The 17,447-nt window shown below is 38.8% G+C and overlaps 1 long non-coding RNA gene across 4 annotated transcripts; it reads left to right on the forward strand.

Moving 5' to 3' along the window:
• Positions 1–820: 820 nt before the first annotated feature.
• LOC120372224 lies at positions 821–17,177 on the forward strand. 4 transcript variants are annotated; one of them, XR_005584801.1, is made up of 5 exons: positions 821–1,004; positions 2,023–2,153; positions 2,572–2,829; positions 15,659–15,738; positions 16,499–17,177. It is a non-coding gene; the product is annotated as an uncharacterized LOC120372224 (long non-coding RNA). The 4 variants fall into 4 exon arrangements; XR_005584802.1 differs by lacking the exon at positions 15,659–15,738; XR_005584799.1 differs by lacking the exon at positions 2,572–2,829.
• Positions 17,178–17,447: the final 270 nt, after the last annotated feature.

Raw genomic sequence — 17,447 nt, forward strand, 5'->3', positions numbered from 1 at the left:
CACACCTACAGTCATCTCCTTGCATATACTGTCACAAATATAGGCAATGGTGGGAAGGGCCTGAATGTCAAAAATGGCTGCCCTGCTGGTTGAAGATAGAGGGACAGGGGCACAGAGGTCTTAAGAGCAGCCATGTGGGCTCTGTTGGGTGGTGAAGTGGAAAGGAGACCAAGGTCTGGAAGCCAGGAAAGAAGCAGCTTCCTGTGCATGCTCATTCTGCAACAAAGTAAAAGGAAGTTCCTATGGGGATGCTGCCATGCTGAAATACACTGTTGCACATAAGATCTATTTCTGGTACCATTTCTCTACTTCTCTGCTGCTGCTGGGAACTTCAATCTGCACATGTTGGCAGCTAGCGGATAGGAGAACAGCTTAGTCCTGCAGACCATGAAGGGAGCTGGACAGCTAACTAAATGTCTGTTAGCCCTGTGGCCCAGTCTGGTCCTGAACAGTAGGTGCATTTGTCTTTTCATCATGGAGCTTTGTGAATATATGTGTATTCTCTCAGTGCTTTTTAAGAAAGATGCTACATAAATTTTGTACTCTCCCTACTTGCAAACATATATAAAGCATGTCTTCATGCCCAATCACAGCTGTTGGGGTTACGGTGATTTTTTTAAATTAATAAAAGCTTGCTGGAAGATGGCCAAATTTAAAATGGTGGGGGGAGATATCTTTGAATCTATACCCAAAAAAATGAGGCTATTTCTAAATATGTAGCATAGTCACATTATATTAGGTGATTGGGTGAAACCTACCAAGGAATTCAGGCAGTGAAGTCATGGAGACAGAAGCTACAGATATTTGGCAGTTGGAACCAGTTGGAGGTCATTAAGAAGTAACAATAAGCTCCACCCACAACCCAAGCTTTGACCACTTGTGAAGCTGAATAAAATGCCAGACTGTGACAGAATTCACAGTAGACTGTGCAGAGCTTCATAATGAATGTTTGTCTCTTTTTTGCCTGCTTTGATCAGCAGTGAAATAGTTAACAAAACTGACATGTAAGTTGTCTTTGTTAGGCTTTGAAGTTAACACACCCCAGTGGGACGAGTGACAGCCGTTCATACTTCTCTCAGGACTGTTATTTCAGGCTGTCTGCACATTCCGGAAGTTGACCATTGCATCAGTTGCAGTTGGCTCATATTTTCTTCACTAACATCAGGCTCAGTTAATTTTTTAATGAAAATTGAGATTCTGGAGCAGAAGATGGCAATCACCGGGGAAAAATTCCAGACTCAGTGTGATAGGGTCCAATCCAAGGGTGAGAACTGGTGTATAAGAAGCTACCTATCCATCCTAGTTTCATCAGGCTCTGTGACGGTATTTTTTTAAGATTAACCTTTTGTTCTGTCAGCTAAACAAAAACCAAGGTTTATTCCTAACTAGTAACTGAACTTTGTGAATAGCATTTATTCAATGTCTGTTTGAATTCTTGTAAAACTCTCAAGTTTTGTGCTGGCTTAAAATCTCCCACAGAAGTTCACAGTATCACCAGAGTCAGGGCTGTTAGAATGCTACTGTAATTTGCTTATTTCAAAGTTGCACTGTGAGAAGGAACTTTTGGGCTCACATTGTGCTGCTTGGACTTAAGGTGTTATTTTCCAGCAAATAGAGGCTTTTGTCACCTAGTGCCCAAAAAAGTGTGAGCATTATTACTATTACCAATTTTAAGAAATTCTCCTTCAGCTAGAGTGGACAGGGACTACTTTTAGACCTGAAGCTTCCTGGTTCAAGTCCCAGCAGGGGCACATTCTTCACAAAGTAAAATGCACTCAGCCCATTAAGGGAACTGATTTAATACTGCTATATGGATCACTAGTGTTCTGAGAGGAGAGTCACAAAATACTTCCCAGGCTTTCTTGTCTATTATTATATGCCTTTTGTATCCTGCACCTGTACTTAAAGGACTAGCTGAAAGATACTCCCTAATTAATGGTATTGGTTTGTGTGCTGCAAGGGGATATATAAAATATTGTCATATGGTAAATCCTACAACCATCCCCTCACAATCCTCTACAGGTGAGGAGGGCACCGTACACAACTGAACTGGTTTCTGTGAGCTGGGGCAAAGGATTCACCCACACATGGCCCTGCAGTGGTTCCCCTGGGAGTTGATGGAGTTACTCTGGATTTACGTCAATGCAACTAAGGTAATCATCTGCCTGAGTCTTTTTTCCATTAGGTAGAAACCTGTTGTCTCTGGAAATTGACTTTTTAGCAATATGTGAAGGCCAAGTCTATAACAGGGTTCAAAAAAGAACTAGATGAGTTCATGGAGGATAGGTCCATCAATGGCTATTAGCCAGGGTGGACAGGGATGGTGTCCCTAGCCTCTGTTTGCCAGAAGTTGGGAATGGATGACAGGGGATGGATCCCTTGGTGATTACCTGTTCTGTTCATTCCCTCTGGGGCACCTGGCATTGGCCACTGTCAGAAGACAGGATACTGGGCTAGATGGATCTTTGGTCTGACCCAGTATGGCCGTTCTTATCTTGTTATGCCTTGACCATGGGCTTACATGATAAAACTGAGTCTGGCCTGTCCTCTTTTTTCTCTCAATTTACTTAGATATGGATGATACAACAATACTTACTAGAAATGGATGATGCAAGAATAAACACTGATTAACAAAAGGATAGAAGACAGATATGAATAATGATAACAGGCACCTCAAGCTACCCAAATATTTAATCAAAATAAGCAGGCAAAAAGTCAGTCAATCAAACAAACAAAAATCCAAACCAACAGCAAACCAACACAAAGATACATATTCAACCACAGGAAAGATAATATCAAAGCAGGTGTTCAATTTCTCATCCATTTTCTGTAAGTTCTGCAAGATTCCGTATTTCACGAAATAATGAGCACTTTAGCAGCATTGCTGTACATGTTCAGTGTAAGATTATTAATGAGTACAAGCACACTTTTTAAAGTTGTCATTGATATTGAAAAATATCCTTACTTAAGATGAAGGTCCTGTTATCGACTGTTTACTCCACTCTGCATGCAAATGTTGCTCGTGCACATCTTCATCGTGGAAGCACTGACATGTAGAGACATCCAGGCATATTGAGCCCAATAACAGGGGACAGAGGAAGCAGCTGAGCCTGGGAGGAGGAGGAGGAATACAGGGGAGATGTCTCAGGATGGCTGGGGACAGCGGGGAAGGGGATGGCAGGGGAGAGCAGCTCTATTCCTCTAGAAAAGACTTCCACCATCTATTACTGCAATTCAACCCCAAAATGTTCAAATGGGTTGGAGATTTGGTGAAACAAATTCTCTCATTCCTATTGGACAACTTTGGTAAAAATGGGTGTGAAAAACATAGTATCTTCTTTGTAATAATACACAGTATTATGAAATGGTTGTAGAGCTCAGGACACAAATTGAGCTTTTAGATTAGCTGTCAGCAATGTCATATCCATGTTAATAGTGCCTTCTAGATGCCTGGGGCAGACAATTTTCTTATTTTTATTCACAAATTCCATTTAATAACAGCAATAAGTCACTCCAGACAGTGCATTTCTAAGGGATTTTTGCACTTCTCAGGTGGTTAAAGTCACTTGACCTTCGGCCTCATGCCTTAAACACTCCCTAAGAGATGTGCTAAATTGCCCAGAAATGCACTGCCTGTCATGTCTTGTTGCTTAATTAAGGGCCAGCCTAGATGGCCTATAAGGACTGCCCTAAAGTAATTACTAATTGGTCTTCTACTCAAGGAAAATGAATACATTCTGCAGCAGCCACACTGTCACATGGCATTTACTCAAATTCATATTCCTCCAATAGAGAAGGAAGAGCACAGGAAGAGCTAACTGAGCACATAAACATCTTCCAAGCAGCTAAGAAGTATTCCACTATTTGTTATTCAGTATGGACAGTAGATAGTTGTAGGGCTGTAAAAATCTTTGATACCATAAAAAGCAAAGAGAATCATGTTTTGGCATTCAAAGTTTGCAGAGTAGTTCCAAGTAGTATTTAGAATTCCAAGTAGTATTTAGAAACTCCTCGGTTTCTGCTGGACTTACCTGTTTAGAAAGATGCTGTGAAAAAGCTCTGACTTTTGTTACAAACTTGTGATCCAGCCATCTCTGAGAATAAACCATCCACTAGCAAAATAAATACAAATTAAAGATTGCAAAAATCTAGAGTAAATAGAAGTATTAAGTATTGTTATATTCAGTTTTTGGAGGAGTTGGTTTGAAATATCTCATTTCCAAGATAAATCAAAAGTGTTTTCTTCCAGCTATTACTGAGCAATCTGACTCACAGATTAATTGAGACAGACTTTACTCAGTTTTGCTGAATCCTCCACATAAAGTCATATAGACCACAAAGGAGGGAAAATGTGTACAGTAAAACAAAGGAGCCAGGAATAATGTGCAGAAATTACAAACTTATATTAATAAAAATAGAAATCAAAGACTTTCTAACATTTAAGCTTTCTCTTTTGTGAGACAATAAGGATACTTTCTGTCCACATTAGGAATCATAAAACATTCATATGAGGAAAGATTTTGAACAATAAACATTATGAAAATAGTGTCCTCAGAAAATGTAAGGGCTGACTATTATTTGTTAGCATTATGTCCCTTTGGACAGGAGTATTTATACTGAGAGAGGCAGTATATTGATTTCCCAACCTACCTGTAAATCAATGACCACAGACCACCTTAAATGATCTGGTGATTTAACAACTGTCCCTGAAATACTTTCTGTTGGAGGCACAGGGTGAAACCCTGGACTCATTGAAGCAAATGGGAGTTTTGCCACTGACTTCAGCGGATCCAGGATGTCAAGCGTAATATCCAGGAATGATATAAAACTATATGAAAATCCAGGGCCTCTTCTGCAACAAGGAAAAATACATGTGAATAGGCCAAGACTTATGCTAAATTGGGAAGAGAGATGGATAGGCTCAACACTCGAAATACTCAACCCAATCCACCTCTCTTCTCTCCATTTTAAACTATATATATCATCTGAAGCTCTTTGGCTCATTTATTAGTCAAAATAATTGTTAATATGCTGTGGTCAAATTCTGGTCCAATTGTGGTCACTGGCAAGCCTCCCATTGACGTCCATGGGGCCAGGATTTCACCTCTGGTTTGTAGACTATTTTAGAGGCATACTTCAAGTGTACGCAAGCCAGTATGACTGAAGCATTTTTCTAAATAGAATTCCTTTGTTTCTGGATGTTTCTTTGTGACATTGTGTGTTAAACATTTCAAAAACAAATTATGATTTGTGTGCAAAGGAAGCCCATGTTGAAGGAAGAGAAATGCCTTGTAGTGATGACTGGGAAGCAGGAGGTCTGAGGTCTCTTTTTGAATGTTACTGTCACCGTAACAGACACTCAAATTGCATGATGATGAGGTCCATACAAGTAACTAGGCACATAAATAGAGATAGTATCTATCTTATTTGTCAGGAGTCTATTATTCTGTTATCCAAATACCACATTTTTCCAACTTTTAAAATAGGGATTTACCTTCTCACCTTTGAAAAGTGAAAAATGATCGGAAACTGCTAAATAAGTGCAAATCATTATTAATTAGTATTATTATACAGTAGTATGCTAATATTTGATGCAATCAGTATAGTGCTAATAATTTACATACTTTTCCTGGTATTTTTCAATCAAAGATGCTATGTGCCAAACCACGATACCTTCAAACACAGGGCTGCACAACAAGTCACAGTTAGAGAGCTAAGAGGAGACTGTCTGGCTCTCACCAAAGGATGTCCTGGGGATTGAAAAGTATATTCACAGTGTTTTCCAACAGCCAACATCTACTTTTGTCAATTCTTTTTGTGTATTTTAAACAAAACGACCCCTTGTCCCATTTCTGGAATTGACACAACATCAGTACAAGCTGTTGGCTGTTAACAATATGTGTAATAATTGTTCAGTCCAAAGTAACATTATGATACAGCATTTTTTACAGCATTTCTCATGGTAGCAGTATAAGAGGTGGACTAATGAGATTGTGTATTTCCAGGATTTTTCAGAACAAATCAAACTTTTGGCATCTCATCTATAGAATCATGTTAAAATCATCTTAAACACAACTCAATATTCAGGCTGTGTTCCTGGCATTTTATGGAAATATACATCTTTAAAAATGAGGAGCTGGTATACTGATATTTCAGATTCCTGGATGTGACTAGGTTCTTCCAGCTGAAAATGCAGTTGTTATCATGTTCTGCAGTGATTTTGTGTGTTTATATAACATTTTTCTCTGTTCACATGTGGGTTTTATATCCTCTTCATCTTGGTATAGCATTTAGACTTATGTGGAATTTAGAAGATCTGAACTAAATGTAGCTAAAAGGAACGTTTGGATGAACTCTTTGGGATTTGTTCAGATCTGTTAAAGTAATGGGGGAAAGCACAAAAGGATAAAGAAAAGAAAGGCCTTAATCTTTGTTCCATGAGTGATAAAGCAGCATCACATGGGTGAAAATTGGCCTGACCTTCAACCACATGATGCTGCTTCTGCCTCAGCCACTCTTTCTTTGCTCTGATTAAGTGAAGATAGCCTCTTTCTCTGCAAGGAAAAGTCAAAGAACAAAAAGAAAAAAAATCCTGTCTTAACTATAAAAGGTTTATTTTTTTAATCACAGTTGGGCTCATACAAGCCAGTTTCTAATCTTGTTTTTTAAAGTAAAAAAGTGTCTTTTTAGAATTTCTTTGGCTCAATTTCTTTAACGCCCCTGAACCTTAGGGTCTAGATCTTAACTTGCTTCCCTTGGATGTGCTTTTTTGCTCATCCTCACTTTTACGCGATAGCTTTTTTACTTCAATGGGTTGTTCTCCAAAGGATTGCCCCTTAGGGAATGGAAAAACTGGAGGGAGGGAGAGGAAAAGCACTACTCAGCTGGCTTAAATGGCATGTATAGTATATCTATTGGCAGGGTATTGCCAATGTTCTGAGGAAACTTTGAGTGCAGTTATAGCTCAGCTTTTACCACTGGATGCCATATACCAACTGATACATGGTATTAAGTATCAGGCTATCCATGTTCATGTAGACAAGGCTTTACTGTGACATTACTGTCAAACAACCCCTTGTGTGACTAATATTTTTACAGCATGATATTTACAATTTGACAAGGATATAATAATTCATTCTTCAAGATACTATGAGAGAAAGTACTGTCTTCAAAGTATGTTTCAAAATGGCCTACTAAAATTTCTCAGTGAGTATAATTTTTTGTTAAATAATTGCAACTGTAATTTTGATTGGATGCTGACCTACTCAAAATCAGATTCAAAATAATAATATAAAAGACTTCAAATCAACTGTTTTGAAGAGAACCATGAAATCTGGCTGAGATCCAGTGAACTATTGGCTAAGTCCACTGGATAGTTTGAATTTCCGCTGGTCATTTTTTCCCTCAGACTGCTGGAGCTAAGAATATATGATGCTGTGAAACATAATGGAATGTTAGTGTCATGTGTAATGTCTGTTCTTGCATTACATATATGAGATAGGGAATGAAAAAAGACAGCTCCAACTTACCTACAGCATGCTGGCTTCATAGATCTTTTAGTCAGAGACCCAGAAAGTCTTGCTCATTTTTAAAAGTGTCAAAAGACTGAATAGAACATTTATATTAGTTTCAGATCTTGAAATCAGAAACACTGCAACCAGTGCATACTGTTTAAGTCCAGTGCTACTAGCTAGGGCCAATGAATTAGCATTAGAAATGGCAGTTTCCATTTCACTGTGTTTTAAAAATTGTGAAACAACTTTAATTTATGGGAATGCCCATGTAGAACTTATTATGCAAAATAATATAGCTTCTTAGCTGGGATAAATAAGCATGTTGAAAAGAACAACCCTTCTTGCTCTTTGGCAGTGGTACTTTTAAATTAAATGCAAGCTCAAGATTTTCAGAAAAACCAACCTGCATTTTTTCTGGCCTGTCAGAGGCATTTGTCAGCATGGATGTGTCTATGAATATGGATCTCAGGGTATACTCAGCATGGCTAGCCCATGCTGCTGCTCGCCACAGCCCATGCTACCCTATCTACACTATTGTTTTTAATGTGCTAGCTCAAGGAAAGCTACTGTGAGTCTGTCTATGGGAGCTGGGAATCATACCCACATAGCCTAAGTGTCTAGATCCAATTAGAAAGACAATTTCAAACCATGCCTTTATTTGTGCTCACACAATCCCTTGCATGTGCAATTTTTGCACGTTATTCCTGGCACACGCCAATGGTAGAATTTATATGTGTAAGAACACATTGTGCACAGAAAAAAGAACACAATGAGCCAGATCCCCAGATAATGTAAATCATCTTCAGTGAATTTGTAAAAGCAACAAAGAATCCTGTGGCACCTTATAGACTAACAGACGTTCTGCAGCATGAGCTTTCGTGGGTGAATACCCACTTCTTCAGATGCAAGTGAGTGGGTATTCACCCACGAAAGCTCATGCTGCAGAACGTCTGTTAGTCTATAAGGTGCCACAGGATTCTTTGTTGCTTTTACAGATCCAGACTAACACGGCTACCCCTCTGATTCAGTGAATTTATACTAATTAGCACCAGGTGAGGATCTGGCCCAATGTTTTTTCCTATGTGAACTCATTTGTGTGCCCAGGGAATAATGCACTAAAATTAAAGAGGACAATGATCAATTGTTTTCCATGTTCACAAAGGATAGGACAAGAAGTAATCAGATGAGTTTGCAACAAGAGAGATTTAGTTCAGATAGGAAAAAACTTTCTAACTATAAGGATAGTTAAGCACTGGAACAGGTTATCGAGGGAGGGTATGGAATCCTGTCATTGAAGGTTTTTAAAAACAGGCTGGACAAATACCTGTCAGGGATGGTCTAGGTATACTCAAGTCTGCCTCAGGGGTGTGGGTGAGGCATGGACTAGATAACCTTTTGAAGTCCCTTCCAGCCATACCTTTCTATTATTGTATGCTTCTGTGAACATTTTGTGTGAGAGTGACTTGTGCATGCAAAGATGTTTAGAAGGAAGATGGGTTATCGCCTTTGAAAATTTGGCCCTTAATGATTTTGAGCCAAATTCTGGCTGGCACGCAACTTGAAAAAGGTACAACATCCATACAAATGAGCGCACTAAAAATGGAGAAAATCTCACTGTGTGCGTCTTATGGCTATATATATATATATATATGTATGTATAAATCTTAGAAATAAAAATATTTATAGTGAATTATCACTGGGCCAAATTCTTCTCTGTGCTGCATTCATGCAAACTTGTTTTTAACTAGAGTATTTAACAAACTAAATGTTTTCAATGTCATGGCTTGAATCATTATTTCGTTGATGAGAGTACAACATTTATGATGGCACATAAAACACTGACATAGCAGCTTGTGTCACACATCAGGATGTTGATGATGTGTCAAACCGATGCGGTTTAAAAAGATGGAATGTACTGAAACCAGCAATGGAAAAAAAAACACTTTTCCTTTAAGCCACTATAAACACTTTCTAATACGTTTTTGGCTGAATTACCTGGTGCTCCCAAAGGAGCTATGTACTACAGCTATGCTTTGCCATAACCGCATTGAAGCTCTCTTTGGACAAACAGTGCATCGCCCCTGTAGGTAAATGTGCAGGTATCAAGCTACCCAGCCCATATCTGCTACTTAACAGGCACCTCCTTTTCTAATTTTGGTTTTTTCTGCTAATTAGTCAGTAAGGTGGACTAGTGCTTTTGTTTATTTGAAAAACATTTGAAACAGCCATCATATTTTATTGAAAATACACTGTTCTGCACATTATTTCATAGGGATTTTTCAGTACATGGCAGCTGCATTAGCATTGACTTGAAAGGATCCATTATGGTCTACTGATTCAAAATGTTTTGAAGTGCTTAGTTAGAGTGAATTGATAATACAATGTCCATACCATAATATGCATATTGTGTATGACAAAAGCCGAATCATTTATAATCCCCATTTAGAATAAAAGCATAAATACCTACTATATTCAGCAGATCCTAATTGCTATATCAGTATATAGTTAAACAACACTTAACATGATTATGTGAGAAACCAGAATGGCTTGAGATACGATTACATATCTCGTATAACTAATGCATGATTTATAACTTTACTTGAATGATATTTTTGTTTATTCCCTGATCATTATTATTTTGTAATTACTGTTGAAATGTAATCTGGGAAATTCACAGGGAACAAGCTGAGTCTGAATGACATTAGGAGGCACATAAGTAAAAATGTAGGCAAACGCATATCTTTTTCTCCAGTGTGATATGTGTTAGTGATGGAGAGTCACCAGATCCTTAATACAGGGTCAGTTTCTGATATTCTTACTCATGATAATTGTCCTTTACCTCTTGAATAGACCTGTGAAAATCAGTAGGAACCACTTTAGGAGTAACATATTCAATGGAAGGGTATCAGAAACTGGCCTTTGATCATTTTCTGGCTATATTGTTGCTTCACAAATTTAATGCCACTCAGACATTCTTTATGGTCCATAAAAGCTTTGTTACATATTCTTTCACCATCCTTTATATTCGTGCTTCTTTCATTAGGAAAAAATATCCCAAGACAATGGCTGAGCTTTGGGAGGCACAAAGGAAGAGAATCTGACATTACCACTAGTCTTGGGTGGTGTTGGGTGCTGCATTACCATATATCTATCCTGTCTGTCCTTCTAACAGTTCCACTTGCAAGAGAATCTCATTGGTTTTAATTTTCTTTGCTGATATCATTGTAGTGAGGGAATATAAATATCAGCCCTTTTTTGGTTAGGCTGCTGTAACTGGTGTTTCACATACAATACACTATGTATTCTTTTTTCATCTGCAAAGCCTAAAGATATTGCTCATTATGTTTTGTGTGCCAGGATGGATCAGAATTATTCCCAGTATCTATTTAAACTGGCAAAGACGAATGATTGACATCAAACATAAGTACTTTTGTCAAGGCTAAGGCATACTATTAGTTGGAAAAACTACTCTAATGAACAGTGTCCACATTTACCAGATATTCTATCCAAGATATGCCAAATGTTTTAAAACTTTGCTTTATCCTAATGCCAGTTGCCTGAAATGGAACAAGTTAGGCTACAAAAAATATGGTTGTATACAAATTTGATCCTAAAGTTCAAACAATGTAAATACTTCCAAGCAGAAGCCTGGCCTCTGGGCTATATGCAGGAAAAAATGGACTATTGTCTCTTGCTCAAACATCATGCCTTGTGCAGTTGTACCATCTCATTGCAGTAGAAAGCAGAATTAGGAGGCTCTCAGTTTAAATTTAGGCACTGCCTTAATTGGATAGAGCAGGGGTCGGCAACCTTTTAGAAGCGGTGTGCCGAGTCTTCATTTATTCACTCTAATTTAAGGTTTCACGTGCCAGTCATACATTTTAATGTTTTTAGAAGGTCTCTTTCTATAAGTCTATAATATATAACTAAACTATTGTTGTATGTAAAGTAAATATGGTTTTTAAAATGTTTAAGAAGCTTCATTTAAAATTAAATTAAAATGCAGAGCCCCCCGGACCGGTGGCCAGGACCCAGGCAGTGTTAGTGCCACTGAAAATCAGCCTTTGGCACGTGTGCTATAGGTTGCCTACCCCTGGGATAGAGAATAACCAGTGCCATGAAGCTATTCTGTTTTTTCTTTGAGTGCTGGATGATGTCCCATTGAAGTCAATGAGTATAGGACCAATACCACAACTTAGTTGTGAGTAACCGTCTTTTCTATTTTTCTAGTGTTTAAAAAGATGCATTACCCAGAATATCAAATTCAGGTTAGAATTTTCTTACATAGGGCTGGATTCTTTCCTTGGATGCACACCACATATCTCCTGTTGGGACTGATATGTGTGCATTCAACAGTGGAATATGTCCCTTAATTTTCTGTGATTGTTTGTTTCCTTGAATTATCCAGGGAGCAAATAATGCTGTTTGCAAAATGCACAAAACTGTGGTAACAAATGTAGTACCTTTTTTTATATCATTTTTCACAGGAATCTGTAAAATAAGTAGATGAAATGACTCTGAGCCCTAACAACATTTTTCTGATCTGATTTGTATTAATCTTCAAACTTAAAGATTTCAGATTCTTATTCACATGCCTTGGTGAAAACTAGCTCATTAAAATCTTTATGCTTTATTTTGCAGCATTTATTTACAGTGATTACTTCAACAAATTGTCCATCAAAAACTAAAACAAAGAGCCAGATCTTGGTCTTCACATGTACTCTTTGCATGGCTCCAGCTGCACAAAGCAGTCACAAAACTGGTTTAAGAGATCACTCAACCATTCGCCTGGCATAAGGGAATTTCCAGGTGGTATAGGTTCAATGTTGTGTCACTGTCTCCTGTCTCACTCGACTATGATGTAGTTGTACTTGTCTAGAAGCATTACGTATGATTCACGATAATGTTGTCCATGTGATCAATCTAGTGGAAAGAATTATTAAGTGGACAACGGAAAAATTGCTTCCCTGGAGCCAAATTCTTGACTTCTATTTGAGTAGCATGACACAGGGTTTTCTCCCAGGTATTCTTGCTATTAGCTATGGAGCACCAGCTGCCTATGGCTGTACTAACATCCAGGACTCCTGCACTTGCCCCGTGCAAGCAGTTTGAGCTAGTATATCCATAATTGTTTGGAATCACTGGCCATGACCTTGAACTTCCCCAGCTATTCCCTCTGCATTAGATCTGCATCACCTGACCCCCCACACAGCAGAACCATTCTGCTTACAGCCCTCCATGCCCATAGGATGATTGGGTTTCATGTTCTTCCATAAATCCTTTCATGGAATTACCCTGTGCACACTTTCAGAATTGAACACCAGTGTTTTCAGAGTGGAATTAAATTAAACCCCTCAGAAGTTATTAACATGTATGCCAACATTAAAATCAGCCCAGGTAGATATGTATGTTGATCAGATCTAGTTATGCATGAACTTAATTTACACAAGCAGATTTACATTATTTAATGGCATTATTTAAATTAAGTTGGCTATTTGATATCTTTTTATGTTTGCTTGTTTTAAGACAGATTTCTATTCATTGGCTTTATCGCTAATATGAAAAATTAATGGAGCTCTTATTAAGGTTAAAAGCACCTCAGAGAAGCCATCATTCTTTAGCTTTTCTTTTATTATTATTACTGTAATTTCTGACAAAGTTGTATTGTTATCCCTGGTAGAATAAGAACTCTATTTTGCCTACCAGCAGGTTGCTCTTCTGCTCCTATTTGCACAGCAGCATTACAGCACTTCGGGCATAGGTGGTGTGATGGGTTGGATCACAGAAACCCCCCTGGGAACTGCCAACTGATGTGCCAAGACTACTTCTGCCCCTGCTTTCCTGCCCTGGCAGCTTGGGACTTCAGGGCCCTGCCTGGTTTGAGCCAGACCTGCTAGACTGTTGCAAACCCAGACCCAGATCTGAACCACGTTCCCTAACAGCTGTAGGCTTATTTGAAAGCAGCTTAAGAAGTGTTCCTGTCTTTAACACTCACATGCCCAACTCCCAATGGAGTTCAAACCCCAAATAAATCCATTTTACCCTGTAAAAAGCTTATACAGGGTAAACGCATAAATTATTCACCCTCTATTACACTGATAGAGAGATATGCACAGCTGTTTGCCACCCCCACCCCAGGTATTAATACATACTATGGTTTAATTAATAAGTAAAAAGTGATTTTATTAAATACAGAAAGTAGGATTTAAGTGGTCCTAAGTAATAGCAGACAGAACAAAGTGAATTACCAAGAAAATAAAATAGAACATGCAAGTCTATGTCTAATACAGTAAGAAAACTGAATACTGATTAAAACCTCACCCTCAGAAGAATTCCAGTAAGCTTCCTTTTACAGACTAGTCTCCTTCTAGTCTGGGTCCAGCAATCACTCACACCCCCTGTAGTTACTGTCCTTTGTTCCAGTTTCTTTCAGGTATCCTTGGGATGGAGAGGCTATCTCTTTAGCCAGCTGAAGACAAAATGGAGGAGTCTCCCACGGCCTTAAATAGACTTTCTCTTGTGGGTGGAGACCCCCTCCTCTCTCCTGTGCAAAGTCCAGCTCTAAGATGGAGTTTTGGAGTCACCTGGGCAAGTCACATGTCCATGCATGACTCAGTTCTTACAGGCAGCAGCCATTGTTCACATGCTATCTTGGACGTCCTCATGTAGACTTCTTATGTGGATTGGAGCCTTTCAAGATCCATTGCCCATTAAGTGCTTCTTGATTGAGCACTTAATTTGCAAATTCCTTTCTAAAGAAGCTGACCAAATGTCTTACTAAGGCTATTTAAAATCAAACCAGTATACAGCCAATATTCATAACTTTGAATACAATAATGACACATGCATACAAATAGGATGAATATATTCAGTAGATCATAACCTTGACATAGATATGTTACATGGCATATGTAGCATAAAACATATTCCAGTTAGATCATATATACATTCATAAGCATTACGTATGAAGCCTTATGGGGTGCAACGTTACAGGTGGCTAGTTTCCCTCACACTTCCTTTAGGGTTAATCTGTGGCTCTGAGAGAGAGTTTCAAAGCTGCTCCACTCCCGGGCAAATTCTGTGGCGCAATTCCTCCCCCAGCTTCATGGCATGCAGAAGTGCTGCAATTGTACCATCTCTATGGATGGTGCATCCTGGTCTGACAGCACACCTGTGCAAGCTATGTCCCCACCTCCTCCCTACCATTGCAGTTGTTCCTAGCCCTTGTGTGAGAGATGACTGAAATACTGGGTCCTCCTGCTTCCCTGAGTCCTATGCACTCATGGGAACCATCCCACTTCCATAAGTCATTGAAATGGGTGGGGTGCTATTTCCCTTCGCAGGCCCGATCTTTCAGACCTAACTATGGCAATATCCTGTTGACTAACAGTAGTTTTTCCTGAATAAGGACAACAGAATCAGGCCCATTGATGATACATGTGGGGAACAGACTGCCCTGTATGGATGCCTGGAATAACACCCTAAAATCTAATGATGCATAAAGTGAGATTTGAAAAAAGATGAGTAGTGAGAAAAATATCCTTTATATTCCAACACCTTAGACCTTCTGAGACTATTTCATATAGTGTTTGCTAAGCAATAAACATCCTCAGAGATCCATACACTCTCTTTGGCTAATATCATTTAGAGGCAATTCCTTGGAAAAGTAAGAATAGGAGATCCTTTCACAGCTGTATCAACAATTTCCTCTCTCTAACATACACACACACAAAGCAAGCAGCTGACATGGCATGTCAAGCATGACATATTTGGCCATGAAAGCAAAGTATAAGCCACACTGCCCAGTAGCATAGACTTGGAACAATGCCATTGAAAAGTTGCTCTGTAAACTGATGCTACCTTACTACTTAGATTCTATGAAAGCTTTCTGGGACTTAATAGCACACCAGTATGATCACATTCCTGGTAGATATTTCTGTTCTTGATACATGAGAGCCATGCATGAGTTGAAAAGAGCAAATGAACATCAGGTTTACATCACCGCTGATATGTGGATGATTGATCACCCATTAAATCATATATAGTACTAGTCACACCACATTGCATAGTGGTAAAGAGAGATGTGTGATTTTTCTACATGTTTAAAGAATATGTTGGAATCTGTATTATAAATATTGTTGCAGATTACAGAACCAAAGAAAGTGGGTTGGTTGAGGACACTGTTATGCCATCTTTACATCGTCCAACCATTGGATCACTGAGGGTTAGTACAGTACCTGGCACAACTTAGAGACACCTCAGGACTGCTCTAAATTATACCACTTAGTAATGGTTCCCAGAGTGCTGTTATGTGCAGGGATTGCTGGAATGTAAGGTACTCTGGCTATACCAACAGCCCACCACTTTCACTGAGAGGCTGGTGTAAAGCTGTGTTTTCCAACCCCTTTTAGTCTCTAGAACAGCACAAAGGGGTCTGAATAAGGGCCTGACTCTAACCTCAGATGTTTTATATTTAATTTCTAGGTAGCTTTAGTGGTGGATTGATGGACCTGGAGACTGAAGTTTCAGTATAACCCAGACCAAATACCAACCTGATTTCCTCCCTTCATCCTTATCAATATTCCACAGTCCTGTTCTAGAGGTGCTGGACCTGATTCTCTGCTCACTTATGCTGATTCTGCATGTGGGGTGACTCTATTGACTACACAGGAGATAGTCCTGATTTACACTTGTAAATTAAGGTGGGACTGGGTCCTCCCCTAAAACTTAGTATGAAGTCATAGTTCAGGCTCCTGTCTTTCACCTTCCAACTCAAGTAGCCAACACCAAATCTAGTCAAATTTTGAGAAGCCCTCCTAAAGTGCACCCAAAATATGTCATGAACATGCAACACTTTCATGTGTTGGTACAAAATAGGTAACTTCATGCATAAAACAGGAGTGTGAATATCTGTTTTCTGAATTTCTCTGTCATGCGGCTAACTCTCTTTCTTGCTGTTTTTTCTGCCACATTTTCTTTGAAAGCATGTGAAAGCTTCTTATTGAACCCTGAGGATCAACACGTTGTATGAGCAGGGACAGAGGAGATCTGCACAGCTATAAAACTTGCAAACTCTGCAAGAACCCTTCTGAAGGCTCAGGAAAAGGGCAACACAGCTCCAGGAAAATAGAGCAGGAGGGCTGCACTGAGATTGGCATAAGCCGCTTAACAAGACTGAGCCAAGAAAATAATATGGACTTTGGTTATTTTCCCAGGAGCTCTTCAGAAGGCAGTGATTTTTTGACAAATTGTGCAAGTCCTAGAGATGGGTCTATTGTTGTCAGGGCATTTTTCTATTACCATTTTATACAGCTTCACAACTCTTCCTATCTTAGCAATTCTAACAATAAAAAATCATCAGATTTCCTTTTGCTATTTTAAATGGCTATTGTTCTACTGTATTTAATCATTAAGGAACCAGAAGGGACATATTTTATTGAAAAATGTTCATTCGACCCTCTAGAAACAGCAACTTGAAGCTTTATAACAGGCTATCCAAACTGTTTGGACAGAAATAAAGCAGCATGTTTGAAGCACATGTTCATCTTGGATTGTTTATGTTTATGGCCTAAGTTCTTTGCAGTGCATTGTTATTTATGACAACCGAATGTATAATATTTTTGATTCAACACTGCTTTAGTTCTACAGCAGCTAACTGAAATCCATGGGAATAAAAAATTCAAAACTGAAATGATTTGGCTGATTTAATTTAGGAGGTGGATTCCAGCAATCCTATTAGTATGAAAGTAGAAGGGAGGAGGAGAAGGGGTAAAGAACAGATGAAGCAGGTAACTAAGGGTTACAAATTAAAAATGTCTAAGAAATCTGGGAAAGAATCTCGTTGATGGCATGGGATATATAAGAAATTTCAGGAAGTCACTGAAGCCATGGGAAGACACTCCAGGAATCTGACCAAACAAAAAGGCAAGAATT

Source organism: Mauremys reevesii, linkage group 9, assembly GCF_016161935.1.
Source record: "Mauremys reevesii isolate NIE-2019 linkage group 9, ASM1616193v1, whole genome shotgun sequence".
In the NCBI taxonomy this organism is placed as follows: Eukaryota; Metazoa; Chordata; order Testudines; family Geoemydidae; genus Mauremys; species Mauremys reevesii.